We start from the raw sequence: 12,809 nt of genomic DNA on the forward strand, positions 1-12,809 counted from the left end.
TTAACCTCACTCAGACTCTTCAGGGTTTTGTATTTTATTTCCTTTTCTTGCCAGTTACTTTAGCTAGGACCTCCAGTGCTATATTGAGAACAAGTTCTGAAAGAAGATCCCTTGGTGAGTTCAAGGTCTCACAGTTAAAACTGTGCTGTTAGCTGTATTATAGTGTGAATCTTGTTTCATATGTGTGTATGGATGTGGATGTGTGTTTATGTGTGTGTGTGTGTTTGTGTGTATGTGTATAAAGACATTCTTCCCATACTTAGCTTTTTGACAGATTTTACCAGAAGGTGTGTTGAGTTTTTTATTTTAATTTACATTTTATCAGCATAATTTACTTTTGATTCTTGGGAATTTCAAATCATGACCCAATCCTGCTCATTTCTCATTCCATCCATATCTGCCTTTATAGTGAACCCCCCCAAGAGAACCGAAAAGAAATGAAAATAAAAAAATAAAATACTAAGTAAAAACAAACAACAAAAACACAAACAAAAGAATAAGGTAACAAAAAAAATACCCACTTCCCTCCTGTCTCTCCTGCCTCTTCATCACCTTTTCATCTGTCTTAGTGATATTGGGAGCAAACTCCTTTGTTGAAACAGCTTTATTTGAAAATGTTCACTGTAAAATGAGTTGTTGGTCAGGTTCAAGGCCTCTGGCTTCTGGTCCACCATTAATACTGGACCCTCACCCATATTCCTGTCAGATATCCTGCTGTTGCCCTGAGTCATGCAGATCCTGTGGCTGTGGTTCAGCAGAACCACTCCCTCCAAGCAGTCTGGCAGGTCATAGATGGGGTAGGTGTTGAGGCAGGCCAACTCAGAGTCCAGTGTGTGCACCTAAGTGGTAGCTGAGTTGATCCATCTGGGTCACTGGGACCATGACCCTCAGTCAAGAGGTGGAGCCAGCATTCCCATGCCCCTGGTGAGGGTGAAGCCAACTTTCCCATGTGCAGGGGCCTCCTCTGCTATGAGGGGCAGGTAAGTTCTACAGTGCCTGGTCATTGGTGGTGTAAGGTGCTACATCATCAGGGCTGGTCAACCTGTGGACCTGTCTGCTCTATGCCAAAAATAAATTACCTTCAGCAGTGTCAAGGACTGGCCTTCACAAAAATACTTTTTACCAAGGTAGAGGCCTGGGAATTGAAGAAATATAAGTAAGGAATATGAAGTCCATAAAAATAATACCATTTGCCTGTGGACTTTTACCTTCACTGTTCTATATTCTTTTCTTTACTTCCTACTCCATTGCTGGCTGAGTGGCTGTGTGGCTGCACCTTGTGTCCCTTCTCCTTCTCTTCCTTCTTTTCTCTCTCATTTATTTTCTTCTCCTGCCAGCCCCACCAATTTCTCTCTCGTGATTAGTTATTGACCGTTCACCTCTTTGTTAGACCAATCAAGTGTTTTGGGCAGTTTCACAGAGTTAAACAAATGCAACATAAAGAATCTAACACATCTTAGCATCATTAAACAAACAGTCCACAGCATAGAAGAATGTAATATATCTTTAACTAATATTCCACAATAGTCTATACTTTATATTCTTTAAACTCTATTTGGTGGCTCAAAAATGAACTTTCGAAGTGGTACACCCCTTTAACCCCATCTCTCGGGAGGCCAGCCTGGTCTACAAAAGATAGTTCCAGGACTGGCTCCAAATTAACCCTGTCTCGAAAAACAAAAACAAAAACAAAACAAAAAACGAAACAAAAACAACAACAACAAAAAACCCCACAAACTTTACTTGTGTTAGTCCTCACAATAGTCATGGTCCAGTAATTGAAAACTGACCCTCCCCCCCAAAAAAAAGCCCTTCCTAAGCATGCCACTTGATTTACAAATTACTCTGAAGGAAGTGTCTGTTCTGTTAAGACTTGAGTGCGAGGCTCTATTTTTTAAAAGCAATTTTTGTACAATATAACTTATACTGCAGTCAGACATTAACATTCTACATGGTTGAACTGATTCTCAACCTGTGGATCAAGACCCCTTTGGGGATCACACATCAGTTATCCTGCATATCAGATATTTACATTATAATTCATAACTGCAGCAAAATTACAATTATAAATTAGCAATGAATCAGATTTTATGGTTGGGGTCACCACAACATAAGGAATTGTATTAAAGTGTTATAGCATTAGGAAGGTTGAAGTTGTACCCAGATTACAACCCCCAGAGAGAGATCACCAGAGAGGCCCAGACTGTAATAAGCAAGATTTAATTAGCATAATACAAACATGTTTAGAATCCCTGTCTCCAAAACCCCTTTGCTACAAGATAGAGAGTGCTGCGGGAGCTACTTTTGCTCATTCAACCAATAGCCTTTGAGATACCAGCCCACTGGGGTGTGGTATCTTTAGCTTTAAAAATAAGCAGTGGCAGCTCTCTAGCTTGCTCGCTCTCTCTCTCTCTCTCTCTCTCTCTCTCTCTCTCTCTCTCTCTCTCTCTTTTTTTCTTGCTTCGGATTCTGCTTCTGGTTATCAGATGCTTCCCTGATTCTGCAGGAGGCTGTTGTGTAGGATGGTGATCTGTAAGTTTTTCCTTTTAAATAAATAATCCTTTTATTAATCTTAATTCTGAGTTTGCAGAAGACAGTATATTGAACTGATAACCAGACAAAAGGTCAGTGTTGGGGGCTGGGAGGATGACTCAGTGGGTAAGGCCCTTGCTATGGAAGTATGAAGACCGGAATTCACATCCCTGATACCCAGTGGGACACCTGTTCCGTGTGCTCAGCCGACTAACCCTACCAAGAACCAGAGTGAGACCCCAGCCTGCTCCTTACCTCCTTGGGGAAGAGATTTCCTACTCACATTCGTGTAAATGCAAAGGCAAACAATGACAGACAGGACCATGATGATGAGGATGGCTACTACTGTGACGGCAGATCCTTTGTTATTGGGGACTGGCCTGGCAAATGGAACCTGGGTGGTGTTCGTGGTGCACGGAAGTTGGGAGAAAGATGTCACCTTTGTGGTAACTGGGGCCCTTGATGTTGGTTCTTAAAAAAGAGAAATCAGGAAAATTCCGGATGAAGCTAAAACACACCTCCATCAACACCTTCTCCCCATTCAGCCCGAGGGACTCATGTGTAATAACTGTTCATAATTCCAGAGTAGAGAGAGGAGTAGAGCTGTGTGGACGATGTCCTTGCAGAGTTTATGTCATTAACAAAGAAAACAAATGTCTGTGGAACCATCAAACAATGTGACATATTTATATGGTTAGGACTTTCTGGATGGTGGCTCAATTGGTGGTGTTTAGTTGTACCAGAGAAGGATAATGATGCCTCTCAAAGTGATGTGGAGCTGGAGGAAGGGCAGCTATAGCGAGGAAGAAAAGCCTTGAGGTTTACAGTGATGCATGCAGACTTGAGGTCCATTAGCCAGCCATGCAGTGCCTGGGCCTTTAGTTAGTAGGGAATGAGAAACACTGGGGGGTAAGGTGAGAAAGAGAGATCCCCATGGTCATCACTGGATCTCAGACAGGAAGAACATGAGGAAATCTCCTACCCAGTCTATCAGATGATGGAGTTGACTTCTAATAATCTAGGTAATACCTACTTGGCTTTTCCTTCTGCTGCTTTAAGAGTTTCTTGAGCCAGTGACTGCAGTCTGCTGTGGAGATTATCTTGAGTTATCTTATGAATCGCTCATCCATGATACCTCTAGCTTTAAGGCTAATCAGTGCCTAGCTCATATTTAGTGCATTCAAGAGGAAAGACTACTCTCCCCTGATGTTAAATCTCCAGGAGGCATCAATACTTTGTCCGTGTTCATACTGAGAAAGCATGGTGGCCTGTAAAGTGGGCTGACCTGCGAACCACACACAACACCATCCTGCTTCACTCTCATAGATCCATCACTTCTCTAAAGTTCAGGACTTTCCCACTGGCTTATGAGCCAGGATCATTTCCACATGACTTGCTCTTTGTTACCCACTGGGTACCACATGCTTCCAAGGTTGGACCAATGCTCAACTCTCTCACACAGATACAACCATCATATGGACCTGGTCAGAGGATAGCCACAGCACAGGACACAGAAAATCTAGGCTGATTCAGTCTGGTACTGGAAGAGAGAGGATCATGAATCTCAGAAAAGTGCGTGTGCCAGAGTGGATGGAACAGCAAACATTTCCAGGGGAAGACTGCAGAGTCCATGCTGTCTGTGGATGCTGGAGCATCCCTGTTGAGAAGCACAGTGAGAAGGACCAGGGAGAAAGGCAACAGCATGGTTGGAAGCTCAGAGATGATGATGGCTTGAGGCTGGAGTGGGATTAGGGAACTGTATTTCTAACTTGGAAGCCCAGAAGTATGGTACAGAAACATACTATAGGGTAGAGTGGTCAGGAGGCAGTAACATCAAGGATAGTGGTCCTTGATCAGTATGAGGAGCCCACCTTGAATCTTGCTGCTGAGGGTGTCATGGCTCTCAGAACATAAAAAAAAAATCTAAATGCAGAAAGATGGTTAGCAAACTCAGATGTGGCTTGTTTTCAATAAATACAAAACAGATGAGCAAGAAGCTGACAACTGCTGTCCCATAAAAACCCTGACTCCTGTGCCCATTGTTTAAACTGAACCATGAGGGCTAGAGAGGTGGTGGAGCGGCTAAGGGCACTTGTTCTTGCAGAAGACCCAGATTTGATTTCCAACAAGTACATGTGGTGGCTCACGATTGCCTGTAACTCCAGTTCCAGAGCTTGCAATCCCCTCTTTGGACCTCACTCCACTCTCCATGCCACCAGAGCTGCCTTGCTCCCCTCCCTGAGCCTGTGTTGCCTGGCTCCTCTCTACTCCCTGTACCTGTGCTGTGGATTCCTAGCTTCCAGCTCCCTGCCCTTTCTTGCTTGCTTGAAGGGCTCAATGTGAACCAAGAGGTGAGGACACTGTTGTCCTGGGCTCCCACACCCTGTGGTCCCTTCACCTCACTCACTGGCAGCTGCACCCTCAAAGTCCCTGGACAAGAGAATCTGAAACCAGTGAGACAGGATGAAATCCTTGCCAGCAGCTGATGTCAAGGCAGGTTACAGTCAGAGTTAGCATAATATATGCATGGCCACGCCCAGACCCTCTCTACTCACCAAGTGCCATGCCCACCCCACTTATTCACTAATCTCATTACTTCTGTGCTCCTCCTCTTCAGATGTGGACCTTTGAGGAGGAAGCTGTGGTCGTTCCTACCTGGCTGAGAATTGCTTTGGTTAGCAAGGAGCAAGAAAACAGAAGTATGGGAATTCTAACTCCAGTCTTGGGGGGAAGGGGACGGTTTCCTCCTAGCTCTCTCACTGCTGAGGCCACCTTCTTGCCCTCACTGCCTAGCTTGTTTGCTTGTTTGCTGCCCTTGCTTCTTTGCTGCCTTGCTGACTCCCTTGCTCAATGAAAGGAAGCTCCAAGTCATCCTCCCTTCCACCTGAGTAGGATCTAGCAGGTTCCCCAGGGCACCCTATCAAAGGGCTGCTTGCTCTGTTTGTCACAGCTGACTGGGAGAATGGCTCCTCCATTGTTTGAGCCCTGGGTCTAGCCTACCCCAGCACTTAGTTTTATCTCCTCATTCCCACCCCTCCTCAGAGCATTGACCTCATCTTGGGAGAAACTAAAACAGACCCAATTTCTAGTACAAAAACCAATGTAACTAAGGGATAAAAGAACTTTCCAGTATGAACTTTCCTATTACTTTTTTTCCAAGACAAAGTTTCTCTGTGTAGCCCTGGCTGTCCTGGAACACACTCAAGACCAGGCTGGCCTCCAACTCAGATAGTTGCCTTTCTCTGCCTCCCAAGTGCTGGGATTAAAGGCGTGCACACACTGCCCAGCTTGAAGTGTCCCATTTTTACAATTCATTTAGACTGTTGCATGATCTTAGGGACATAAGTGTGACTATGAAAACAGTGGCGGCTCTCCAGCCAGGGCTCCCTGCTTCTGCTGTAATTCCTCAAGGACATTACATTATTATACTTGACTCAAAATTCTGCTTTTTTTTTTTTTATGGTCGAGCAGTGGTGGTACATGCCTTTAATCCCAGCACTTGGGAAGCAGAGGCATGCAGATTTCTGTGAGTTCTAGATCAACTCTGGTCTACAGAGCAAGTTCGTTCCAGGACAGGCTCTAAACCTACAGAGAAGCCCTATATTGAAACCCCAAAAGGACTGCTTTTTCTCTCTTCCGTTAAATTCTGATGCTGAAAAACATTTTTTTTCATTCTCTGTTTCTACCTCAAACAATCAATAACCGATGTATGTGGAAAATTCTACCATAGGGGATGGAAGAATAGCCTCCCGATATGTCAATATTCTCTACATAAGCATTTGAGCCGGTTCTGATAAAACTTCCTGAGGTAGTGGTCATTTGTTGTATGGACGACTTTCTCCTCTCCTGCTCATTATTCGGTACTTAAGTGAGCGCTTAACTTTCATGGGAAACAAAACAGCAAAATTTAAGCATATCTGTGAATAAAATACAAAAACATTCACCATATAGTTACCTAGAATAGGTTATTACTTCACAACAAATTGACCATCATCCCCTCAGCTTAACACTTAAAACTTTGTTATGTTGATATTGTTTGTTTTGTAGTTCTGTGCTTACCCTTGGTCTGACAAAATGGTCAGACTCTGTGAATTTGAGGCTATTCTGGTCTACAGAGCTAGTTCTGGGACAGCCAAAGCAACACAATGAAACCCTGTCATGAAACACCAAAATAAATAAAAAATAAATAAAGTAAAATAGAAAAGGGGCCCAGTTATGGTGGCACACGCCTTTCATACCAGCACTCAGGATGCACAGGCAAGGCAGATCTCTTTGAGTTTGAGGCCAGCCTGGTCCACAAATTGTGTTCCAGGACAGCCAGGGCTACACAGAGAAACCCTGCCTGGGGGTGGGGGTTGGAAATTGGGGAGATACATGGAATACGTAGGCCCTTATGCTCACAGATAAATACTAGGGAAAACAGGAATATGAAGTGCACAGGATTGTCTCTTTGAAGAGAGAGATGTATATCCTGATTTCTGCCCGGAAGGCTGGGAACAGATATGGTTAGGAGCCTGCTGACCTCGAGGTTATCTGTATGTCCAGACCACAACAGCTACCCTAGATCCTTATCTTGTGCTATGTCCTATCTTTATGGAAGATATCACTTGTACTTGATAAGAATTTCTATGTAGCCATCTCTTAAACTTTGCTGTATACACAAGATTGAGATTTTTTAAATTTAACTGTACTTAAATATGCCTAAAATAAACTACCTGGGGGGGTCAGAATTTTAAAGTTTGACCCAACATGGGCCACTTAGTCAGGTTAAACTGGGCTTCCTTCTTGTTTCCTGGGGAACAACCCTCTGCTGCTGCTGCTGCTGCTGCTGGTGGTGGTGTTAGCAGGGACCCCACAGGTGTCTTTCAAAAGCTATCTCACGGGGTGAGTGCTGCCTTTTGGGTGGAACATCTCACTCTTAAAAGGGCCAGGGGGAAGGTTGGACCAGTTTTCACTGGTTTTGGAAATTATTTTAGAGAAGGCCAACTTAAGAGTCCAGTTCATCCTTAAACCCTGTCCTGAGCTCTGAAGTCAGTAGGTACAATTTCCTGATTACATTTAAGGCCTTACTGACCAGTTAAGCCATGGACAAAGTGAAGGCAGGTCAGTTATCTGATCCGATTGACAAGGACAGTCTGAACCTAGAAAGAAACTTATCTGAAAGAGTATTGAATAGCGTCAGAGCAGTGTCCCCTCTGAGTAGTGGATGCTTCTATCCAGTTTGAGAAGGTGTCAAGATAAGCATTGCAGCTCCAATGGAAAGGATGCTGGCAGCTGGGAGCCAGGGAATACTAAGTGCTGCAGCTGGAATGGAAAAGTATTCTGTCAATCTGGAACCAAGGAATAATGAATGTTACAGCTCTGGTGGAAAAGTATTCTGTCAATCTGGAGATAGGAGTACCACAGGTCACAGTCGGCATAGCCTCTTACAGTCCCGCTCCAGGGAAAGGAACTCTGCTCTGGCAGGGGCAATTTCCCCGGGTGAAGTTGTTGCAGTTCTGTTCTGGTCCCCCAGAATGCAGCAGTTCAGCTCCTCCAGGGAAAAGGTTTCCCAGGTCTTACAGACCTGCTCTGTTCTGCTGTAGCTCAGGTGAAAAGTTGATACTTCTCTGCTCTGCTCTATTCCTGCAAAGGTCTCATCCAAACCTCACTCAAGAGATTTATTGGGAGGGAAGAATTCTAAAGAGATTGGCTGCCTCTGCCAGGGTGGAAAAAGGAAGTAGCAAACTGAACAAGCTTGGGGCATACATAGGACTTCTTAGGTATGGATTTCTTTTTTTATTTTTCTTTTATCATTTTTATTGAGCTAAATATTTTTCTCTTCTCCCCTCCCCGTCTCTTTCCTCCCCTTCTACCCTCTCCCATGGTCACCATGCTCGCAATTTACTCAGGAGATCTTGTCTTTTTCTACTTCCCATGTACATTAGATCCATGTGTGTTTCTCTTAGCGTCCTCTTTGTTGTCTAAGTTCTCTGGGATTGTGAATTATACTCTGGTTTGCATCCTTTGGATGGGTTTTATTCCCAGTATCTCAAACCCCTTGGCCCTGAGAGCACCTAATGCTTCACACAGGAGCATCTGCCATTCGTTCACCTTCAATACTTTCCCTGTCTGCTGATCTTTCTCTACACATGGCAACTATCAGAAAACTCTGTGAAAGTAGTTGCCAGCTCTCTCTCTCTCTCTCTCTCTCTCTCTCTCTCTCTCTCTCTCTCTCTCTCTCTCACACACACACACACACACACACACATATATATACATACATATATATATATATATATATATATATATAAAATCACAGAGAGAGTTGAGAATAAGTCATCAAAAATGATTTTGCAAAATCTCAGGTAATCATAAAATGCACCTGCCTAGTTTCCATTTTTTTCTCATGGTCCAAACAATCTTGGTTTCCGAGCAGCTTTCTGAAGCATCTCTTCATCACTACTGATCAGACGTGTAATAGACCTGATTCTAGTGATGGCATACAGTAAGTAAGCAGCCGTGTTTCCTCTGTCATCCAGCATCTTGTCAAAGAAGATATAGTCATTCAACCGGTTGTGCAACAGGCCGGCATATTTGATGCAGCCATAAGCAATGGATGTCTGAGCAGTTGTTGACTCCTCTTTAGTTAAGACCTTGTCTCCTTCCTCCTCCTTTTGCTTATCCATGGACCATTTTAGTCCTCCCATCAGGTCCACAAGGTGCACATTTTCACTGGAATGTGTTGTAAACTTCTTCTTGTCTTCTTCTAGCACCACACCAAAACCAGCATGGTTTGCTTGAGTGACTTTGGGGTTATACCTATACCAACCAATCAATTGAGAAACAGAAAAATTGTCTGGATGTGTACAGCTTGTCCATTGTCGACTGTTGCTGGGTGCTAATGGCTCCCTTGAGGGAATGAGCTGAGAAGGTACGGTGTCAATGGCATAGACCCAGAGAGTCAGGTAAAAGGCCTACAGCAGATTCATTTATACAGCAATGGGGAGAGCCTTATCTACCCTCCTCCCAACACCCAGACTGTGTTCTCATCTGTTGATATTGTGTGGTTGCTGCCCCTCATTGGCTAAGCATGGTCAGGATTTCTGTCAGAGTCTGTTGCTAGACCCTAATACACTTTAAAATAATATTCTACAACAGTCCACCACATACAGATAAACTTATCTGCTATTTCCTCAAATAGTCTCTATTTGATAGCAACCATGCCAGATATATCATAAGTATAAAGTCCCCATCTGATTTCACTATGGCTAATGGTATGGAACACCCAGGCAGGTGTTCCAAATTCCTTTACAGTATCCTTCATAGTATCTTGATAGAAGGGTTCTCCTCTATTATAGTGATGTCCAATGCATCATAGATTTTTATCAAACTCTTCACAGGTGACATCACAGAGGAGCCTCCAGGCCTTTATGAAATCTGGGTTTTTACTCTGCAGTGAAACAACAGACTGATAGGCTCACTCCTCAAATTCCTCCTCAGTATCAAACCTCTTCTTAGATTCCTTATAAAATGCCTGGGGATTCCCAATAGGAGGTGAAACCGTCAGATAATCTAGAAATTGATCATATAGGTGAGAGATGAGCATGCCAAACTGGGTTCCCCAATCTTCTACATGGTTTCATCTTAGCACATCATATCTGGCAAATTCAAAGAGTTAGCTCGTATTTTCTTCTATGATAGTTGACCTGCGGTGGCCAACATGTCTCTCTTTAGCTATGTTGGGAGAGGAAAAGTCAACTATAACCCTTTTATTCTCTCCAAGAACAGGCAGTTGAACTCCATTTACTAGGAGACTGGTCAGCTGTTCTAACACAAAATCCTTTCTCAAGTGGACATTAATGCAATCAGAACCCAAAATGTCAACTGAGTCAATATAGTCATTGTTTGGCAACAGTTTGGTAATGGTATCTACAATTCCTCTAGGATTAACTTTCTGTTCCTTTGCTTTGAGCATCTGAGAAATATCCATTGCACTAATACATTGATGGTCTCCCAACCTGAACCACTGACTTAGGGTTATGAGCAGAGGAGGACTGTACAAATCTGAATCTGCAGCCTTAGTGGCTTAGCCAAGGACATCCTGCGGGCAGCTATTGATGCTAATCATTGTTTTAGTTGGTCGTCTTCTCCTTTCTGCCCTAAGACTTCTTTGAAGAATATTCAGTCTGTACTTCAATTTTAAATTTTCTTCTTGTAACTGATCGAAATTTGGAGGATCTTCTAAGTGACCACAGTTCCTCAACCAGTCGATCTCAATAGTCAGAGATTTAATCTCCTTTTGAGACTGCAGGCCACCAATGGATAGTTGTGATTGTAAAGCACAAGAACATAGTGGATGCTCAGCACTCCGAGAATGGATGTCTCAGATGGAATGGCTGTGCTGACAAGGCAGGGGCCACAGGCAAAAACGCAAGGTGTGCTCCTTTGGCACTGGTTTCAAGGTCAGAGTGTTGTTCTGTGGCTATGGTTACAGGGTCAAAGTATGTATCTTTGGCTCTAGCCAGGATGTTTTTCTTGGGCTTACCCTTTTTACCTACAATACACACTAATATATCCTTAACACTGAACGGTGAGGCTTCATCTTTATGAAATCAAATTTCCATTTCTTACCAGGGGTTGGCTCCCTCAGATCAACAGACAGCTAGGGCTGCACAGAGAAACTGTCTCAAATCCCAACCGACCTCTCAAGCAAATGAACAAACAAATAAATGAAAATACAAAATAAAAAATTGTATACTGATTTTGACATATCTTCATACAGACTGACAAAGAACAAAAGGAATATTACAGCTATTTTATCACAAATGGAATAGGCATTGCCACAAACCTTTAGAAGTAAAATAATTGCAAGAGAATTCTCTGAATTTTTTATGTAAAATCACACAATGCAGCCATGCACCCATTTGTGGAAACATGAATATCTGTAAAGCAATCACAAGAAAAAGTTCATAAACATTTGAGTAGAAAGATGACATTTTAAAGATGCCAAGTCAGTAATCAGATGACTTCCAGTAGGAAAACAAAGGACAGACATTACCAATGACCTCTACTAAACAAGTAGTCCTCAATTTCTCTTTCCTAGGATTAGTTGTTACAGGATGCAAGGCCATGGGAGATGTCTGGACCAGCTCCTATCAGGTCCTGTTCATCCTTCCATCTGTAGTTAAGAGACCTGTCTCTGTGGGTTGATCTGACAAGAGGTAATAGCGCTCAAACAGCTCATTCCTGTGAGCGTCTTCGGGAATTTTGTTAATTCTTTCAGTGAATGTTTAATGAAACATACCATCAAAAACGTCCATACTCTTTGAGTAACCATAGTCTAAGGTCCCTAAGTCAAGTCATGAACCTCTTCCTTCTACATTTCAGGGATTTCTTGCCATGCCCAGCACTATTGCCTCACTTCCTGCCTGTCCTGAAGTCATCCTTTGGTGGTTTCACACTTTAAACTCTTTATCCCTGTTCACATCTTGTTTCTTGGTTTAATTCTGTGGCGTCTTTGGTGGATCTGATTCTTTTGTTCTGAGTTTTATCTTCTAGATCAGAAGCCATAGAGATGGAGATAATATTGTGACTAAACATCACCACCATCTGCACCAGCACCTGCCGGTCAGCACCAATGACCTCTTGTCCTCTGAGTGATGTCAGAGTCTGGCCTTCACCCTCATTCAATGTTCATCTTCCCTCTCCAAAATGCTCCTTTTAAAGTTTTATGGCCTTTTGACCTCATGACAGATCAGCAACCTAGGCATGGTTCTCAATGCCGTGTTCTCAGCAATGATGCCCTTCCAAGTGGAGTTCATCTCAACCACTTGTCCATGACTTGATCTGCTAAACTGTTACGGCATAAATGTCAATGCAAAATGGCCCTCTTTTGAAATAAAACCAAACATGCTATTTTAATTCCCAGGCTCTAATGCTTTGAGTCTGACTCAGTTCCTCAGGATCCCTCACACAATTAGAGGGTGAATCCTACCCAACGGTGGCACATTAGGCCAGTAGTTGAGCAACGGTGCTATAAAACTTACCTAAGAAGACATGACCTGCCCCTCTGGTCTATTCAAATACAAACATTAAAATGGCCCAGAAGACAAGGCCAGGTAATAACATGTAGCTAGTATTAAAACCTCAATTTCCTCTCAGGAACATTGCTTCATGAGAATTCAGTAGCTGTGTTTTGGTCCACAGTGTTTATCATTCTCGTGTGTGTGTATATACACATGTGTGTTTGTGTGTGCTTGTTAATGTTCTTGTACCTATGGAGACTACACATGTGT

The 12,809-nt window shown here is 43.1% G+C and overlaps 1 pseudogene; it reads right to left on the bottom strand.

Moving 5' to 3' along the window:
• Nucleotides 1-8,510: 8,510 nt before the first annotated feature.
• Nucleotides 8,511-11,834, bottom strand: LOC146895800 (arginine--tRNA ligase, cytoplasmic-like; annotated as a pseudogene).
• Between the last annotated feature and the right edge of the window lie 975 nt (nucleotides 11,835-12,809).

This window comes from Myodes glareolus, chromosome 1, assembly GCF_982192425.1.
Source record: "Myodes glareolus chromosome 1, mMyoGla1.1, whole genome shotgun sequence".
Lineage (NCBI taxonomy): Eukaryota > Metazoa > Chordata > Mammalia > Rodentia > Cricetidae > Myodes > Myodes glareolus.